Source organism: Erpetoichthys calabaricus, chromosome 5 (genome assembly GCF_900747795.2).
Source record: "Erpetoichthys calabaricus chromosome 5, fErpCal1.3, whole genome shotgun sequence".
Lineage (NCBI taxonomy): Eukaryota > Metazoa > Chordata > Cladistia > Polypteriformes > Polypteridae > Erpetoichthys > Erpetoichthys calabaricus.
Genome location: NC_041398.2, coordinates 107,634,178 through 107,653,150, shown reverse-complemented (window position 1 = coordinate 107,653,150; position 18,973 = coordinate 107,634,178). Strand labels below are relative to the sequence as shown.

The window sequence follows — 18,973 nt, the reverse complement described above, 5'->3', positions numbered from 1 at the left end:
AATTTGGGCACACCCTGCTTATTTTTGACAAAAACACAAGAGAAATCACTAAAATAAGCAAGTCATCTTTTTAGATGTGAGTCATCTATTTTGACTGACTCAAGACGAAAGCTGGACCAGAGGGAGTGGGCCCAAGGAAGTGACATCACTGCAAGAGAGGGTTGGGTGGGGGGGGGGGGGGGGGAGCATTAGGCAGCAGTGCCAACCTTCGACTTGGAGTGGAATTACAATTAGATAAGCCGTCAAGTTGTCTCCAAAGTGCACGTGTTTGACAGACTTTTGAACTCCAGTTAGTCACCGACCCTCCATAACCTAACGGACATCAATCAATGCATTTTTTATGTCACTTGAATATTAAAAGCTGCTGAGCCACCGCAAGCTACATTTTTAACTACATGCTACTATAAAGTACAGTTAAAATGCTAATGCAAGGAACTGCATTCTGTTATGCTTCCAGTTTTGAGTATAACTCATTTTTACAAAATATTTAATACACAAAAATGATATAAGTAATTATCTAATGTAGGAACTAAAAAATTGTAAATGCTCCAACTTTTAAATCAGTTAAGTCCATTTATTCATCTGAAAATTACACCATGCATTCATTTTCTAATTTGTTTAAATAGTGCATTAAATTTAACTACGTTATTAAAAAGATGATTTAAAATTGCTGAAAATGTCAGCTCTTTATTGGCATCAGAGTCTAAAAGTACAGTTAAAGAGAAACTGATTGCAGTTTATTCCCATATGTTATTCATTTACAACCTGCTCCTCTCTATGTACTCAGCTGTCAGTCCATGCAGCAAATGTTCAATGTTGTCTCCTGCATGCCCTATTTATTGTCCACAGTCTGCACTTTAATTTTTGTTTTTTCTCCAGAGGTATGAAGGAAAAAGGACTGACACGCAAACAGTAACCTTGGGGAGGACTATTTATTATGTCTTTTCTGACAGGGATTCTGACTAACTTCTGTAGATTGCTTCGATAAGCTCTGTTGTCTTTCTAAGGTTATTGACACTTTCAGCCTTGCGAGGTGCCTGATAAAGTCTGGAGCATCTTCAGGGGAATCACTCTCTTCATAAGTTGTCTACACCAGGCATCTTCTTTTTCTTTTCCAATCCAAAATGCCTCACTGTTTAGCACAAATGTTTTCATGTAACTTCAGCACAAGTGGCTCTGCCCCCCGCCCCCCAACCAACCTGCAGACTCACACCTGCTTATTTCCTTGCACTCTACATGAATAATGTTCTTGAGAAGTGGGTATAACTAAAAATGATTGGATCACATTAATGGTAATTTTCAAAGGATTCACCTACATGCCATTGTGCCATCCATTCTTTGTAAATAAATCTACAACAGGGAGTGGGGCTATGATGAATTTCTTGACTCGCCTCTTTGAGCACTACTGGAAAATCTTGTGCACTGAAGAATAACAAGGCAAGCACATTAAGGGAGCATTGCTCAGTCACAGGTGGTTCTGGGTGAACCGTAAGTAGCCCCAGCAACGTTTATGAGTATAAAAGGGCCTCCTGGCAGAGGAGCTTGAAGTTATATGTGAAGTGTTGGAAAGGACTGACCTAGCAGGGAGGATGAGAGGTCAGTGCAGTGGCATACGGAAGGGTGGGCCTGGGCCATAGGCTCAGCCAACCAGTTCATTGTATATGGAATTTTCCATTAAATTTTGAAATTGATTGGGTATTTGTTATTTTATCTTTCCTTCATTTTCGAAGTGGTATGTTAAATCTAATTGGTTTACTGAATTTTCAATAAATACTGTAAATAAGTGCAGCAGTGTTACGGTGTATGTGTAACCTGATTGATAGGAGTCATTAGACAGTTAACAGAACCTTACAATTGAGTATTTTCAACGAAAGCTAAGAGATCTTATTTTGAGGAATTATTTCTGGCATGGCAAAGCAAACGGAAATATCAAGGTTTCTCAAAAAACCTTGTTTACAGATTTTCTTTCCTACATAAATTGGATCAAGGCACGTTTGATATCATCAGTGTCATCAGTTCATTTCAACCACTTGACTATCTTATCATTTGAACATGATCTTGGTGAAAATCGTGACAATCGACTGGTTCAATCTGAAGCCCTGATGCCTGCAACTGGCATAAAAATTTACAGGACAGGTAGGAACTGATTTTGAATGTGTGTGTGTGTCTGCCGTGACATAAAAACGTTTGACTGCATTGATAATTTATGCTCAACTTTTGCATGGTCCTAATAATTCAGTTATGTGAATGTACCACAGTATGAATAGATGTATTTTTTAGAAAAGTGCCCTTATATATCCCACTAAAAACTAGAACACCCATTTTTTACATAGGTCCACCCAAAAAACTTTTCATGGGTCAGTGTGGTTTGAGCGAAAGGTGTGAGAGGTATGAAGAAGTGCTTTGATTGTACTTATGAGTGTACAAAATCTAACTATATATGCTCCCATAGTCTTATCTGTATTAGGTAGTCCCAAAAAGGCATAAGCCATCTCTGATTATTACTCTTTCTTTTAATCATGACTGTTTTAGCTACCTCTTTGTATATATTTTTTCATTTAATAAAAAATCCTTTTTTCATTACCTGAGCTTCAGTTGTGTCATTCTGGATTTTGGGTCTGCTCGAGAGCATCTCTTCAAGGCCATATTTTATAGGGATTGCAGAGTGTTTTGAGTGTTGCAGATCTCTCTAAGGTCTTGACGCTTTATTAATGCAGCTCATAGCTTGTGGTTATGTTCTGGAGATCCTGTTCTCCATTGACCTACACTGTTTAAAAGATGGCAGGTTGCATTTGAGTCTAAGTCGAGTAGGGCCACGGTGAATTGGTGTGCACAACTCTGTGTAGCCTCTTTTTGGTCCCTGTACACATACAGCTTGACTATATGAACACAGTGCTGCAGAATTTCAATGCAAGTTCAATTGCATTCCTGTACAAAAGATCATTTGCTTCCTTTAACTTCAAAATGGTCTTACCTGTCATACAAATAACAGACTTTACAAAGCTTTTATTGCCATAACAGATGTGTTGACCCACTATGTTAAATTATTACAAAGTGTGGGGCCCAGGAGCTTCACATTCTCTACCATCTCTACCAACTGGCCGTTGGCTAGGGATAGTGTTATTTTGTGTTGCACAAAATCTACAAGAAATCGTTTTGTAGCCATTTGTACAGTCCATAGAAAAATCATCATATCCTTTACTCTGGTATTGATATATCTCAGGAATCTATTCACATTTTGTATGGTAATTATTGTTTTACTAATAATATGTTTGCTTTACACACTTTTCTCTTTTAGTAACATTCATGCGAATTATAAATGAATGGAAATGAAAGCGTTCATTGTTTTTTATTATATAGTCATTGATATTGGTCTATGTGGCTGTTCTATCATTATGGTAATAATCTTCTTCCTTTTTCCCAGTATAATACTGATTGTTATATTTGGGTCCTTGGATTGAAAAGTTTATGAAGCCCCTGCTGTAGATGGGAGTAATTCTCCTTGCAATGTATCCATTTTCGCACTTGTATCCAACAGGAGGTGCTAGCTACCTCAGTCTTTCAAAGTATAGCATGTAGTTACTAGCCAGCAAATGTCATTCCCAACTCTCAACAAGGAGCAAAATTCACATTACAAAAATGAAAATGTAGCTTGATACTTTTTAATGTTAAGTCCCTTACACTCTCCAGTAAGATCAGTTGAAAGAAGCCCAATTGCAGAAAAGGGGGATGATTTCTCTTTTATAGTGAGTTTTTCTCCTCAACCAAATTGTACCAGCAAAAATATTTTAATGGTTAGACCATCACCTGAATGAGACAACTAGGGGGCAGGAAGATCAGAAAGATCTCTGATGAGTATAACAACGGCTAAAAGGTGCATTTTTTAGGCTTTTTATTCATGTTTTACAAAAGTAGGACAGGGATTTCCAAGCACTCTGGTAGGGAAGGGACCTCCTGGTACTCTAATGATGAAAGCTTGGCTACAGGGGTAGGAGTCTCATGCTGAGAAGTAAAGGCAAAATAAATTATATCAGATTATATTGTTAAAACTGTTTAAACATCTGGAGTTGTTGGTTTTCACATCTGTATAACCACCAAAACTTTAACCCATGGCAATTTAGCCCCTTGTATTTTGGTAACTGGTTATGTTTCACTAGCTATGAAGAGTGGAAGTTTTGCATGTGGTGATTGCGTCAAGCAAGGTATTATAAGTGTGGTCTACAAAGTAAAATAAATCACTGTAACCTACACCTTAGTATAAATCCAATAAACTGCAACTGTTTTGTTCCTATACATTTGTTACTTTCTAAGCGAACACACTCCAAGGATAAATAAGGTGTCTAATTATATCAGATTAAATCAAATTAAATCAGGTCAGTTAATTGCAAAGATGTCTTTATGGTTAAAATGTAGTCAAAACGGACTACACAGAAAAAGTAGCGGCACTGAAAAATGTTTAAAATTGAATGAACAAATTCAGTTTATCAAGTTTGAATCTGTTCTGTTATTTTATGTGGGAAAAAATGTCCAAAAAAGTTGTCAGTTTGTGAAGAGCGTGTGTCTGCTGCTTGATTACTAATCACTGTAAATTGCTTCCTGAATGTCTCTCCCCAGGGGACTTTGTTATAGCTTCTTAAAGAGTATCTATAAAGTCTAAGGTGTAAAACCGGTGGTTTGTTATTTTCAGTTTAACCCATGAATTGCTCATACATCTTTGTAAAATAAAATGACAATAATAACTCTAAAAGGAATCTTACCTTTTTAGCAAAATCTCTAGGATGTGGATGATCCTTAGTATGATCCATCGTGTATCAGTTTTTGCAATGACAGGCAGTGTGTCAGTTACTGTATATGCAATGTAAAGCCATTTGGACTTTTAATCAATCATCGTGAGACCAACTGGGCTTCGTGAAATTAAGGATTTGTGTTTTTATTTTATAGCTTGCAGTTTTTCTTTTGGTCAGCTAACATTATGTTAAACAGCAGGCCATTCTTTTTCATGTTTGCCATAAATCTCTAGCAGTTTTGTCTTTAGAATGTACTTTATTTCAGATACTTTTAAAAATTATATAATTATTCTCATAGTGTTTATATTTCTCATTATTACTTTGCTTTCATTATTTAGTATAATAAGCAATATATAGTCTGAGTAAGGTATTTTTGTCTTCCTTCCTTCTTTCTTTAAATGGAATTTAATCTAAAGCTTTCCATTTTTGCTTTGCGTCCTCCCCAACCATAACCTAGGAGGAGCAATAGCTTTTGATTCGTCATAATTTTGGTCTCCGGTTTTCAATGGATCTCAATGTTCTCCCCGATACAGAAAACATTTATATCTCGATGAAGAGTGTGTGTGTGTCTGTATGTCACAGTTTCTTGAGGATTGACTACAGCTAAAAAGGCTGGGCAGAAAAATACCAAACTTGAAGCGTACGCCTGTAAGAGATGACGATGTGCTGATTAGTTTTTCGGCCAAATTGTGCAAGAGAAAGAGGCACTCTAGAGAACTCTCACACACCATAATTCTGCAATTAATTTCAAATTCTTCTTGTCAATTTCTATCATAATGAGCTATTTTGTGATCAAAAAGATCAGCATCAGAGCAGTAACATTTTTTATGTTTTAGTTTCTACCAGTCATCAGAGAATAGATGTTGCATGTGTTGCGACTACAGCAGCAAATACTTTGACTGCTAAAGGTAAGCACTGCTCTTCAGCATGCTGCCATACACCTAAGATAATTCATTTTCTGGTATTACAGCTTCAGCTTGTGCTCACCTCATCCCACAATTCCTGCCCCCATGCCAAATATAAGCTGCCAGAATGATTAACTCTGTTGTGATTGGTAACTACATTGCAGGCCACCAGAAACATCTGGACCTCCAAACTCTCACAATTAATTAAAACCCTAAGAGATAGACCTTCGTATTTTGGTTAACCATTTCTTCTGGGCTTTCAAGGTGGACTCTTCTTGCCAGGCTTTTCTCATTCAGGACAGAGTGGTTTGTGCAGTGAACCTGGCATCAAAGATGCCTGACGTTAATCTAATTATGATAATGATCTTCTCAAGATATTGCTGTGAAGCACATCTTTGGTACTGTGATGAGAAGTGAAGTTTCTCCATCTTTTTGCATTACTGGCTTGAAAATGGAAGAGTGTGAGACTGTGAATAAACAAATATGACAAGTCAACGTTTATGATAAGATAAGATAAAAGATACATCTCTTGGATGCACTAAAACACATCAATAGTGATGTAAAATTCAGTTCTTTCAACATCAGACACCTCTCCCAGGTGACCACGCAAGGCTGATCAGACTCCAGCTTATGTCCCAGCAGCATTCACCCACAGATCTGCCCTCTTCATCCAAGTGGCTTCAGTTGTGAGTCTAATGGCTCTTCTCTTCGCCTTCCCAGTTATGTCCAGAATTTTAAATACTTTGCAGAGTGAACGTCTTGCAAAACCCTGGCAGACAATCTCCTGAGGTTCACACCACGTATGCCAGGCACTCCGGCACACATCTACAAGCTCCTGATACTTGGCACACTTTCTTTTGTTGGTCTTGTTCATATGCTCTTCCCATGGCATTGTCAATTGTAGCATAATCAGTTGTTTGGAGGATTCTGAAATGACATGCAGGTCTTGCTACAGCTGTGATGATGTTGTTGAGGGTGGGGACTTTAGCATCCTGTCCAAGTCCACTTCAATATGCCAGTCATTGGAAGTATTGAGGAGACTGGCTTTTAATCCAGTTTTTTGAGCAGGGTTTCTTTCCTGCTCTCAGGAAGGTGATTTTCTTTGGCTGATGGTGGCCCTTGGAGTTTTTTACCACTGTGGCTATGCTGTCAGTGATTGCTTTTAGGATCTGATCTGGTGCCAGTGATAGCGCCCATCTCCAAGGGCCTTTGGGCAACTGCTGAGTAGGTGTTCCAAGGACCCTTTTCCGGGGCACTAAGGACAGGAATGTGATTCACTCTTACCCCAGACATCGGGGTATTCTGGACTGGGTAGGGTGTCGTAGACAGCTTATACCAAGAACCATATCCAATGGTTGTCTGCTTGCATGATATTAACCCATGTGATCTTTAGCTGCAGTACTCCTTCCCAACTCGTCCATGCTCCTTGCCATCTCCACCATCCTGAATGAGGTGTTGTCGTCCTTACCCAGGGCTCTGTCGAACATGGTCGCCGTTAAGTAGCTGATGCCCATTCACCCTACTGCAATGGGCCCCACCAGAGCCTTCTGCCTCATTCGTGTCTCCACCTCTTCCAGAGATTTACTTGCAGTCCACTTTCTGCCTGTTCAAACCTGGATGCCTTGCAGTTGCCAGTTTTGGGTCTCTGGATTCTCTATACTGCAGAGCTTCCCATGTCCGTGACACCATGAACTCTTCCATGAGGACACTGATTGGGAGCTGTAAAATGTTGCTGCTGCCATACAAAGCAGTACTGCTCAGGCTACGTAGTAATCCTAACCACCTTTGCAAGTAGCTGCTGATCTTTCTTTCCAGAGGCTGAACTTTGGTGATCGGTACTGCGTACACCAGCAAAGGCCGCAGAATTTGAGGTAGTATTGAGTGTTGGTAAATCTAGGCCTTAAACTTCCCTGGCAGGACCATCTTGTCCACCTTATTGAGTTCTTCATTGGTTTCCTTGATAGAAGCTGTGTCTTTGAGGCTGCAGTCAAAGATTTTCCCGAGGCTATTAACTGGCATCTCTGTGATGGACGGGATAGTAACTCTGGCAATTGAGAAGTGGAATTTGTCCACTACTTTCCCCCTCTTCAGCACTTGAGACTTGGATTTTGTTGGCTTAATCCTCATCCTTGCCCATGTAATGAGCTTCTCTAAGCCTTGAAGGGTTCACCTGCTGTCTGGAACTGATGTTGCCATAAGGGTTGGGTCATCTATGATGGCTCTTATAGGGGGCTGCCGGACTCCAGACTTGGTCAAGAGGCCTCTACATTCATACTCCACTGACTTGACAACCGTGTTTGTAGCAATGGCAAAAATGATGACTGAGATGGTTCAGTCTGTTATAATGCCTTATTAAAGCTGATGCCAGTTTGATATTGTAATAGTCCAGGATAAAGTCCTTGATTTTGCTGGGAACAATGGCATTGAGGGCGACACGGTGGCGCAGTGGGTAGCGCTGCTGCCTCACAGTTAGAACACCCGGGTTCGCTTCCCAGGTCCTCCCTGTGTGGAGTTTGCATGTTCTCCCCGTGTCTGCGTGGGTTTCCTCCGGGTACTCCAGTTTCCTCCCACAATCCAAAGACATGCAGGTTAGGTGCATTGGCGGTACTAAATTGTCCCTAGTGTGTGCTTGGTGTGTGTGTGTGTGTGTGTGTGTGCGCCCTGCGGTGGGCTGGCTCCCTGCCCGGGGTTTGTTTCCTGCCTTGCGCAATGTGTTGGCTGGTTGGCAGACTCCCGTGACCCTGTAGTTAGGATATAGCGGGTTGGATAATGGATGGATGGACAATGGTATCGATGCAAGGCTAGCTGAATGAGTTTGTGCAATAATGATTCATACACGTTTGCCAGATACAGTCACACTAAAGTTAAGTCTCCTTTTCCTTCTTGCGCCTCTCTTATGAGTTAGCTGATTATAACACCAGTGTGCCCCAAGCAGCTGGGCATTCCAGGAATCCCAGCCTTCTAAACAGTAGTGTCAATATAGTTGTTCTTCAGAAGGAACTCGGTCAGTCATCATGACAAGATGCTGAAAAATATATTGCCTTCCACACTCAACAGCGAGATGGATCTGAACTGACTAATAGCCATTGAGTTCTCTGGGAATCCAGACTGCCTCAGTGCACTCCACTGGTTGGCCACCCTTTCCCTACACCAAATCACCTGTAAGTTTTCCAAAGGTGCCGTAAGAGTTGCAGGCACTGCTTGTACACCGTGTATGGGACTCCACTTGGACATGGGGTGGAGGCTAATCTGGCACCTCTGACCGCCTCCTGAACCTCCTTCAAACTGGGCTCTCTCATAACAAATTACTTTATACAGAGTCTATATTGTGGGCTTATGAGGGTCACATTTGGCTCAAGTTCCTGGTCTCTCTCTGGGTATTGTGCAGCAAGGTGTTCATCTCCTGCACTGAGCACCTTTGGCTTCCACTATGCTTGTCTCCCAGTAGCTTTTTATTGAAAGTGAAAGGGTTTGAAATGATAGAAGCGTTCTTACTCGCTCTATCTCTCTCATGTCTCTGATGCCACTCTGCCCTGTGCAAATTCATGAGCTTCCTTCTTAGTTTGTTGCAGAGTTCAGCAAGGATTTCCTTTTCCTCTTTGCTAGCTATCATGTGTTCGAAGTAATTTCAACTGGAGTATTTTGGTGGTGTTTTGTTGGCCTGATGATTCACTGTGTAGGATTGCTGCACGTTGCTTCTCTCAAATGTGGCTAAACCTTACTGAGGCATTACTAACTATAATAGCCTTGAGCTGGCGATCCACCTCTCCCTTGATTGTCATCTCAATAAGCTTACATGCATCATCCTTGAACTGTGACCACACTGAGTTGTTGTTGGCTGGGACCACTTGATCTGGTTCTGTGGGACTACTCTACAGGTATTGGAAGTTTTTGCTGCTTGGAAGGACTAGGCTGTGTGGGGTGCTTCATGACCGGGCTCCCCCTGCATCTCACCAGGACCAAGTTCAGTGCACTGCAGATTATTCTCCTGCTTCATCCATTTAATCCAGGCCTGGTGTATTTTTAGGCCTCATAGATTCTTACATACCTTTCCACAGATGAATCTTGCATTCGTAGGTGAAATTTTGTTCCGAGTCGATAACCTTGCGTCAGTCATTTTGGGGTTTTCATCGCTGGGTGGGATTCCCTGTGGTATCTTTCAGAAGGCCTTTCTGTATCTTACTTTGGTTTCTCCCTCATGGGAGATTCAGGCTGGTGTGCTAGATCTTCCTGTCCAAGTTGCCATCTTTCCAAACTGCCAACTAATTTTCCTGTCATCACCAATCTATTCTTGATTATCACCCATTCTGTTCCTGGGCATCACTGGCCCCAACACACATAAGATAAAAGATACATTTTTTGAATGCTTTGGAGCAGATCATCGAGATATCTTAAAATGCAGTTCAAGTTCAAAAACAATTCAAAATATCTGAAAATAATTTCATTTACATTTTCAGATATTTGAAATACATTTTGTGAAACCTCAAATGCATTCCATGATATTTAAAATACATTTTCAGATATCTCAATGTACAGTATGTATAGGAAGATATTTGCAGATTTTTTAAATTGACCTCTTACGCATTTTGAGATATCTGAATCTCAAGATGGTACAATGCTATTCTGACAATATCTGGAGATATGTTTAGTTGTACTTTAGGTATTTGAAAATTGTATTTGGATGTCATAAAATCCAGTCACTCATTTTAAAATATTAGGAAATTCATTTTTAGATATCTTGAATTTATTTTATATATCTCAAAATGGTGTATATCTGAAGATATCTCTAAAATGCATTTTAAGATTTAAGACATTTCCAGATATCTTAGAAGAACTTCCTGTGCAGTTCAAGATATCTCAAATTGTATCTCAAGGTATCTTGCAATGACAGAAACCTATTAAAAAAATATGTCATTTTTTGAGAAATCCTGACTTGCCAACTTAAAATTCAGCAAAGTTGTTTTAGGATATCTCAGAATGCATTTGAGATATCTCAAAACACATTTCAGATATAGGAAGATAACTGGGATGTCATTGTCTTGAAACTGATGTGTTTTTAGATATCCATTGCTGATTTTAGAATATCTTGAAATGCATTTTGAAATGTCATTACTGTAATGTAAAATGACCATTGGATCTTTTTACCAATAACTAACTATTACAGTTAATTGGGTGTGAAAGATTGATGGTGCTATAATGCGCTAACCCAACACAGACAGATGCTATAGGCACAAGTCCAAAAGCACACGTGAATTTATTTATACATACAGTGTCCCCAACAGCCCAAACACACACTTTCCTTTCTTTAATTTATATTTGTCTCTCAGTCCTTTTCTTTTTCTCCTCCACTCCTGTGCTTGTTGACCTACTTCTGGCAGCACTTCTGGGTGTGTTGGAAGAGCTGTTCTCCAAGGCTCAGAACCTCCTATCTCAACTACAGCACTCCCTGGCAGCACCCACGGATCCAAACAGGACAGCACCAAACTCCCACTCCAATGAAGCCCTGTGGGAGTCCGAGGCACCTCTTCAACCCAGGGGGGCTGCCATCTAGTGTTTCGGGGAAGGTTATGTTCTTGTCACACCTGCTCTCCCGGTCCTTCCAGCGTGGAGGCGTCCCGGCCAGGCAAGGGCCCTGGCCGTCCTCCACATGGGACACCACAATGGATAAACTGGTATGATTGATGTTTCTCCCTGAAAGTTCATAATGTATGATTTTGGCAAGAAATATGAGACAGACATCGTCAATTGCAAGCAGCGAGTCTTCAGTAAGACAATAAGAAACTTTCTTTTGCATTACAATTGTATAAATGAGGTCAGAGGTGCACTTATTATATGTAGTTCATTTATCAAGTAAAGAGGTTTATTCTCCATAAAGCATTTTGTCTTCAATAAGCTATTTTCTATTAATTATACTGTCACAAAATAAAATTGCCATATAATTGAATACAGATTGTCAGAGAAAAAGCATTTCATTTTTATGTATTGAGTATTATTTTAAATTCACTTAATGAGTGCCATGAACCTACTCTTAGGCACGTTGAACGAAACACTGAGTGACAGACTTTCCTTTTACTGAAACACATAGAGCATTTTCTCATTACAGTATTCTATACCTGTGATCATCTCCTTTGGCGGATCTCCAAATCCCAAATGCTAGGTGGTGACCCACTGAGTGTAGAAGCCCTGTACAATACATCCTAGACACAATTAGCCCTATCGGCTAACTGCTACATTGATTGACCTGTTTGCCATTTGCCCTAAGCAGCTTTCCTAATTATTTTTTGTACACATACAGCATGTCCCCTGTGTAACTTATCTAAGTGCTTCAAGGTACTGTATATGAATACTTCAAGTAGCTGGAAGATATTTCAGAAATGAAAATAGTGCAGTGCAAGTATTGTCCATATAAGTCCACATGATGCTGTGCTCTAATAGGATAGAATGCTTACACTACAGCATTTTGTATATGCTTTTTCAGTTTTAATTCAATGCATAATATTAAAACTGGCTCATGGACTTGTGTTCAATAATGAATTAAAACTGTATAACTTTTATGAAATGTTTTGTTGTTTCTTCCCCCAAATTCCATTTCCTACTTGCACTATCCAAAGGTATTTTTGGGCCACACATATCCCTAATGCATTATGTATACCTGCACATCACTTGTTTATAAATAATTCATAGGTGTCTGAGCAGTGAAAAGCCTTTTAGAAATAATCAAGTAAATCCCATACAGAGATTGGCCAAAAAGACTTCAACTCTTGCGACAACCTGGAGGTTCCAACTGTAGCTGAAAAGATCTTTCTGACCATAATTTATAAGCATTGCCATTTTTACTTAGTCAATACTGCTCTGCAATACACCCATGCTAGACATTTTTAATAGAATATATAAGGCGAAATTATTTAACTTTCATTTTTCAAAATACAGGCATACGTAGGGGCAAAGAGGAGCAAACATTTTTAGCATATACTGAATTCAATTCAGTTCTTTTTATTTTTGCACACTCTGTACTGACTTTAGAATTAGAGCCTTTGTACATATCTTCTTCCTTTTCATCTTGGCTCACTTCTATGTGGGATCGATGTGCTTGATCAGCCTTCTCCAAACAGCTTGGTCCTGCACTTCCTTGCCAGTCAAGCCCTTTTGTTTCAAAATATCTTTTTACTGTATCCATCCACCATCTCTTTTGCTTTCTCTACTCCTGTATTTTCATGGCCATTACACTTTTGCCCAGATACTTTTGTCCATACCACATCAACCTACTTTCCAGTGCTTTTTTAGATGTTTCTCCCACTTTCGTTGTACCTCTGATTGTTCATTTCTTATCCTGTATTTTTTTTTTTTGCATCTCCATACATCTTTTTCAATATTCTCATTTCTGCCACATCTAACATCTTCCCCTGTGCTCCCTTTACCCACCATGTCTCAGCTCCATACATTATTGCTGATCTTACGACTGCCTTAAAAACCTTACCCTTGACCTTTGCCTTAATTCTCTGTTCACAAAATATTCCTGATACCTTCTTTCAATTGTTCCATCCATGTACAGAAGTCCCTTAATTATTAAATCATGCATAGGGATTAACATAACACCAAATTCTAAAACATGCTTAATCGAATTAAGAGTAGACATTGGACTAATGGTCTTGGACTAACATGATGTCAGCCTAATTTCCACCAAGCCTTGTGTTATTGTTTACTTACTTATTATCTGAATGGCACCTTTATCCAAGGTGACTTACAAAATTTCAAATAAAACTGGTTACATTTCATTTTTTCTGTTTTACCAATTGAAGCACAGGCAGATGAAGTGACTTGTTCAGGGTCACACAGTGTCGGTAGCAGGATTTGAACCTACAACCTTAATGTTTGAAAAAATCAGAGTCTTAACCACTACACCAAACTCATTCCACAGGGTAGTTAATGTCACACACAGACATGTGGGAAAACATTATATCCAATTGCAATGTGAACAATACCGGGTTACACTTCATGGTAAAATAACCTTCAAATAAAGAAATTCACCCTAAATAATTTTCTTTTTTTTTTAAACTTGGTGTGGTCTGTAATGATTAATGAGAAAACTTGTTAAACCTTGTGTTTGTATGTTCTTGTATTTTGCCTTGTAGTTTGTACTATCGTATTGTATTTCTGAGGTTGCAATGACAAATTGGCTTGTGTTCTGCTTTCTATTTACCCGTTTTTTTGACACTCACTGCATGACCAACCTGCCTGGAACAGGGTCTATCTCTCTGAATTGTCTTTCCCAAGATTTCTTCCATATTTTTCACCTACAAAAGTTTTTTTTTGGTGGGGAGGATTGTTGTCTTCTTACGGAGTCAATTCAAAAAACGTTCCCTGTTAAAGCCCATTGAGGCATTCCTTGTGTGATTTTGGACTATACAAGAAATAAATTGTTCTTGTTGTTTTTGTTCTATGGAAAACAGAGATAAAATCCCTGGTATAACAGTCATCAGTGGGAACCAATGTTGAGCAATGGCAAATAATAAAAACACATCCATGAAAAAAACAAATGGTCTGTTTTGTACTATGTATTGACCTCTGACCTGAACTTTGGCTAATGCATCAAAGTAAAAAACAATTTTACACTACAATTCTGAGCCAATCAGAGCTTCTTTGAGCAATTTAAAATTTTGGAACTAATGGTTTATTAGTGGCCTGTGACTTGGACCAGTTCATCCGAAGAAAACAAAGTTTAATCTTTCTGCATCTCTTTAACACAAAACCTTTATGGTCTATAAACTAATTTTGAATTTGTTATTGTAAATTTATGGATGCTTTAAATACATACTTCATGGAATTGCACATACATGGTTTCAAAGTGAGGGAACCAGGAATTCTGTTTAACTGATATGTTACAATGGATTTGTTGTGAATATAATAGTACATGTTGTAACACAGTATGCACACCACACTTGTTCTCACTGTGTACTCAAATTATGCTAATGCAGAATTCACCTTACGATAATAAAGAGTGGCAAAAATATGGCTTTAAATTCTGAACTTCGCAGACTGGCAAATGTTATTTAGAAGCATCTCATGTGCTGTAACAGTTCACTAACCGTCTAACAGCAGCACAGCCAGCTGATGATAAGGCTCTGGGTTACTCTATTCATTTTCAGTTTTTGAGGATTAGTTATATATAGAAGCGGACCAAATGGAAAAAGGCCATTTGAGTAAAGAGAAGGCAGTGAAGCAAAATTTTAAACATTTAATGGTCTTTTTATAACAAGAGACTCACAAATCACCTCACATCAAGCAACAGCTACTTATTTTGAATCCTGTTTGGTAGATACTATACTAATAAGAAGAGTATAATAATTTTTACAATCATGCTGCCATGATTAGCATAATACCGATAATCTTGTAAAATTCTCATTTTGGTATTGCAATCCCTTACGTCAGATTTGACTCATTCTCTTTGTTTTCTTATGTTTAGTAATGAGTGTCTCATAATAAAGAAGTCAAGGGCATGAATTCAATTCTGTTTCTGTTTCACACGTTGCAGAATTTAAATTGAAATAATAATAATAATAATAAAAAAACTTGAGTCTTATTTTGTGTAATTTGTGCAAATAAGGGAAATAAGGTACAGTATTTAAACATTGACAGCAAAGAGGTTGCTCACCCTGGTGTAGAAAAGATGACTATTCATTCAGTGTGACTGTCTGGTTGTAAATGGGTTATTTAAAATAGTCTTTAATTAATAAATTAGGTGATGCTTTAAGTTTTTATACACACCAAATAAAGTGAGGCTTATGCCAAAGATTCTTTCAAAAACAGAAATGCCACACCTCAAAACATTGTGCATATAGCAGTTGAATAAAGCCTGGTCTGAAATCCAAAGTGCTATAAATTCACAGCTGTTAGGGCCACAGCACTGCCAGCCTGTTTTACATTTTTTGTTTTCCCCTTCTGCTATAGTTAACACCCAGAGAAAAATAAATGAACACTTGGTGAAAAAGTTTTAGAGAAATAATCAGAAGATGAAAATGGGTTTTAGTGAACAGGCAGAAGTCAGTTGCAATGGGCAGAGAAAGGGGAAATGGCCAGAGATTAACAAGGACAAACCAAGTGTTAAACTCCTAATGAAGTTCTAAACCTGGTGGTCAAAAACCAGGGAAAAGTTTGGACAACACAAAAACTAACAAGAGAAAGGTCACTAACAAAATATATGAAGAATAACCAATAGTAATTTGTTTTGTTTTTTATTATTCATCTAAAAGTGTGGATATCTCAATTATCACAGTGGTCACATGATGATGTCACATGTTGTGATGCCAGCAATAACATAAATAAATAGATGAGACTGAGTCTTCAGGAATTATTGTGAGGAAAAGAGGACATTGACATGGAAATAGCAGTGATAGATGAATTCTTAGTCAGGGAGAAGCCGGGTCAGAACCTGAAGAGCATTTAGAAAATGGCAAACAAAACATGAGGGTAAACTGACCATCAAAGTCAAAGACAGAGGAGTTTGAAACTGAAACAGCATCTAATAGTTGATCTACTTCAAAAAGAAACTTACAACACTAATATTTTGCTTATTCAATCAAACTGAGGGATAGAGCAGTCTGGAACCGACACCATATTTATACATTACTGCTGGTGACGTCACAAAAGTGAAAAATGCAGCCATGTAAACAAAAGATAAATTTTAAAATAAACTTTGTCAAAAAATTAAAAAGTTGTTTGAAATCCCAATTATTATTTCATTATTAATAATAATAATAATAATAATTCATTACATTTATATAGCGCTTTTCTCAGTACTCAAAGCACTATCCACACAGGGAGGAACCCACAATCTTCCACAGTCTCCTTACTGCAAAGCAGCAGCACTACCACTGCGCCACCTGTTTATTGAAAAATAAACTCACAAACTCACAAATAAACTCACAAATCAAATAAACTCACAAATAAACTCGCAAATCAGCCAAAAAAACAATGTTTATTATCACATATACATAATATAGTGATCATGAAAAATAAATGCAAAATGAAGATGGTCACAGGGAACACAGATCAAAAAGGCATTAAGATTACAATATTGTCATAATGATAAAAAAAAATAATAGGAAAGATGAATATCTGTGTTCAAAAATGTTCAAAAATTATGGAGAGCAAAATAATATTGCTGCAGTGGGCTGGCACCCTGCCCGGGGTTTGTTTCCTGCCTTGTGCCCTGTGTTGGCTGGGATTGGCCCCAGCAGACCCCCATTACCCTGTAGTTAGGATATAGAGGGTTGGATAATGGATGGAAAATAATATTAAAAATCATGAGAGCTCCATTTCTGCGGTCTTATGTAGGGCTTTATGATTATTTTTTCCTGACCTTTTCCTGACCTTGTTCTGATTTTGCAGTGACAGGGCTGCCTTTGGAACTCATACTTCCAGGTTTCTGCTGTTTGTTTGTTGTGTTGTGTTGTTCTGTCATTAGCAAACTTCATTCTGTCTTTTTCACCTTTTTTGATTAACTATATACTTTTGGTCAGGTTAGACTTTTGAATGTATTTGTATTTCTGGATAGATAGATAGATAGATAGATAGATAGATAGATAGATAGATAGATAGATAGATAGATAGATAGATAGATAGATAGATAGATAGATAGATAGATAGATAGATAGATAGATAGATAGATAGATAGATAGATAGATAGATAGATAGATAGATACTTGTTCCAAAGGAAAATTTATCTTTTCCTGAAGATCAACAAATAAGAGAAATTTTAAATAACAACAAACAACCCCCCAAAAGCCGAACACATTTTCTCCAAACTTTGTTCTTTTATATTTCTAATTTGTATATATGACCTGCTATTACTTAGCTTATACGTTTTTGTCGGGATTGATACTTATACTACTATACCTGTTGACTTATCATTGAATTTTTGTCTTCTTTTTGCTACTGTTCTTAGAATAGGGTTTTGGTTCTTTCTGAATTTATTTTTTTATTTCAAAATGAATGTAACCTAGAATAATTGGATTTAAACATTAATGAATTAATTAACTTAAAACTTTGAAAGCTGTTTTGTTTGAAGTTTGGGAAGGCCTTATCAGTTCTTACCTTCTCTTTTGGGTAATCGTAACAGTAACAAAATGGGAAAACTGCACAGTAGGATCAGAATTGCTGTCCAGTGGAATTTTATTAAAGAACTATCTGATAAATTAGCTCTGTTAATCCCTGCCATGTTTAAGGAAGTGGGAGAAGATATTAACAAAACCACTAAACCAGAGATCAATTACTGTTTGTTTTTGAAGAAGAATATAAACATCTTAGAGAGTGCTTTCTACAGACCAATCTCCATATATTAATAATAATGTCAAGATCCTGGCAAACATTTTAGGAGCAGGAATTTAAAAAGTGCTTCTTTCTAAAGTACAGTATCACAAGATCAAACTTAAACTGTTAAAGTCAGGCACTTACTATCAAACCCCTGCTGATTTTTAGAGTGATATGTGCTCCTGCAGGGCCAAGCATCCGGATATCCTGATGTTTTTCGATGCAGAAAAAAAGGTTTTGAGTCAAATGGTGATGTATGTTCACCATTTGAACAGGTGAATTTAGGTTTGCATATATGTGGACATTGATTAAATAATTGTACTGAAGCCCAGAAGCCTCTGTTTGTAAAAGCAGCTTAAATTCTGACTCCCCCATGATATAGAGGATAGTAGACAGATCTTCCTATGGCCTCTCTCAAACAGTGGATCTCCAGAAGATCAATAACAATAATGAAAATGGGACCATTTAGTTGGAATAATAAGGTTTTTTTTTGCTGCTTTTCAGCTGCATGATATTTTGATCTGATTACATTTCATTATTTTTCTGTCATTCCCTGTACTATTTGTGGCATCCATTTACTTTTTTAGGTGGAGAAGTCAATTCCATTATTTACTTCAACCTCTGGAATTTTGTTTTGTAAAGTTAAATTTATTTTATTATTTATATTTATTATCTAATCATGACACTTTAAGTGCTCTACATCATGTGCTACCATTTCTGGGTATGGTTGTTATAGAATCGATTAACAGTGGATATTTGTGTGCGGTGCATGATGGCACCATAGCTATTGGTTTAAAAGTTGACACCATACATTTGCTGTTTATCTGAGGTTGGAAAAAAGGTGCCTTATTGTGTGGTGAGTCTGTTTTCTTTAAACTGAATATTTTGAAAATTACTGACTATTGATTGGTTTTGATGAAAGGTAAGTTTGATTTCTGGTGCTGAACTTGCTCAAAACATGATTACATTTCA

The 18,973-nt window shown here is 37.9% G+C and overlaps 1 pseudogene; it reads right to left on the bottom strand.

Moving 5' to 3' along the window:
* Positions 1–6,320: 6,320 nt before the first annotated feature.
* Positions 6,321–9,305, bottom strand: LOC114652777 (uncharacterized; annotated as a pseudogene).
* Positions 9,306–18,973: the final 9,668 nt, after the last annotated feature.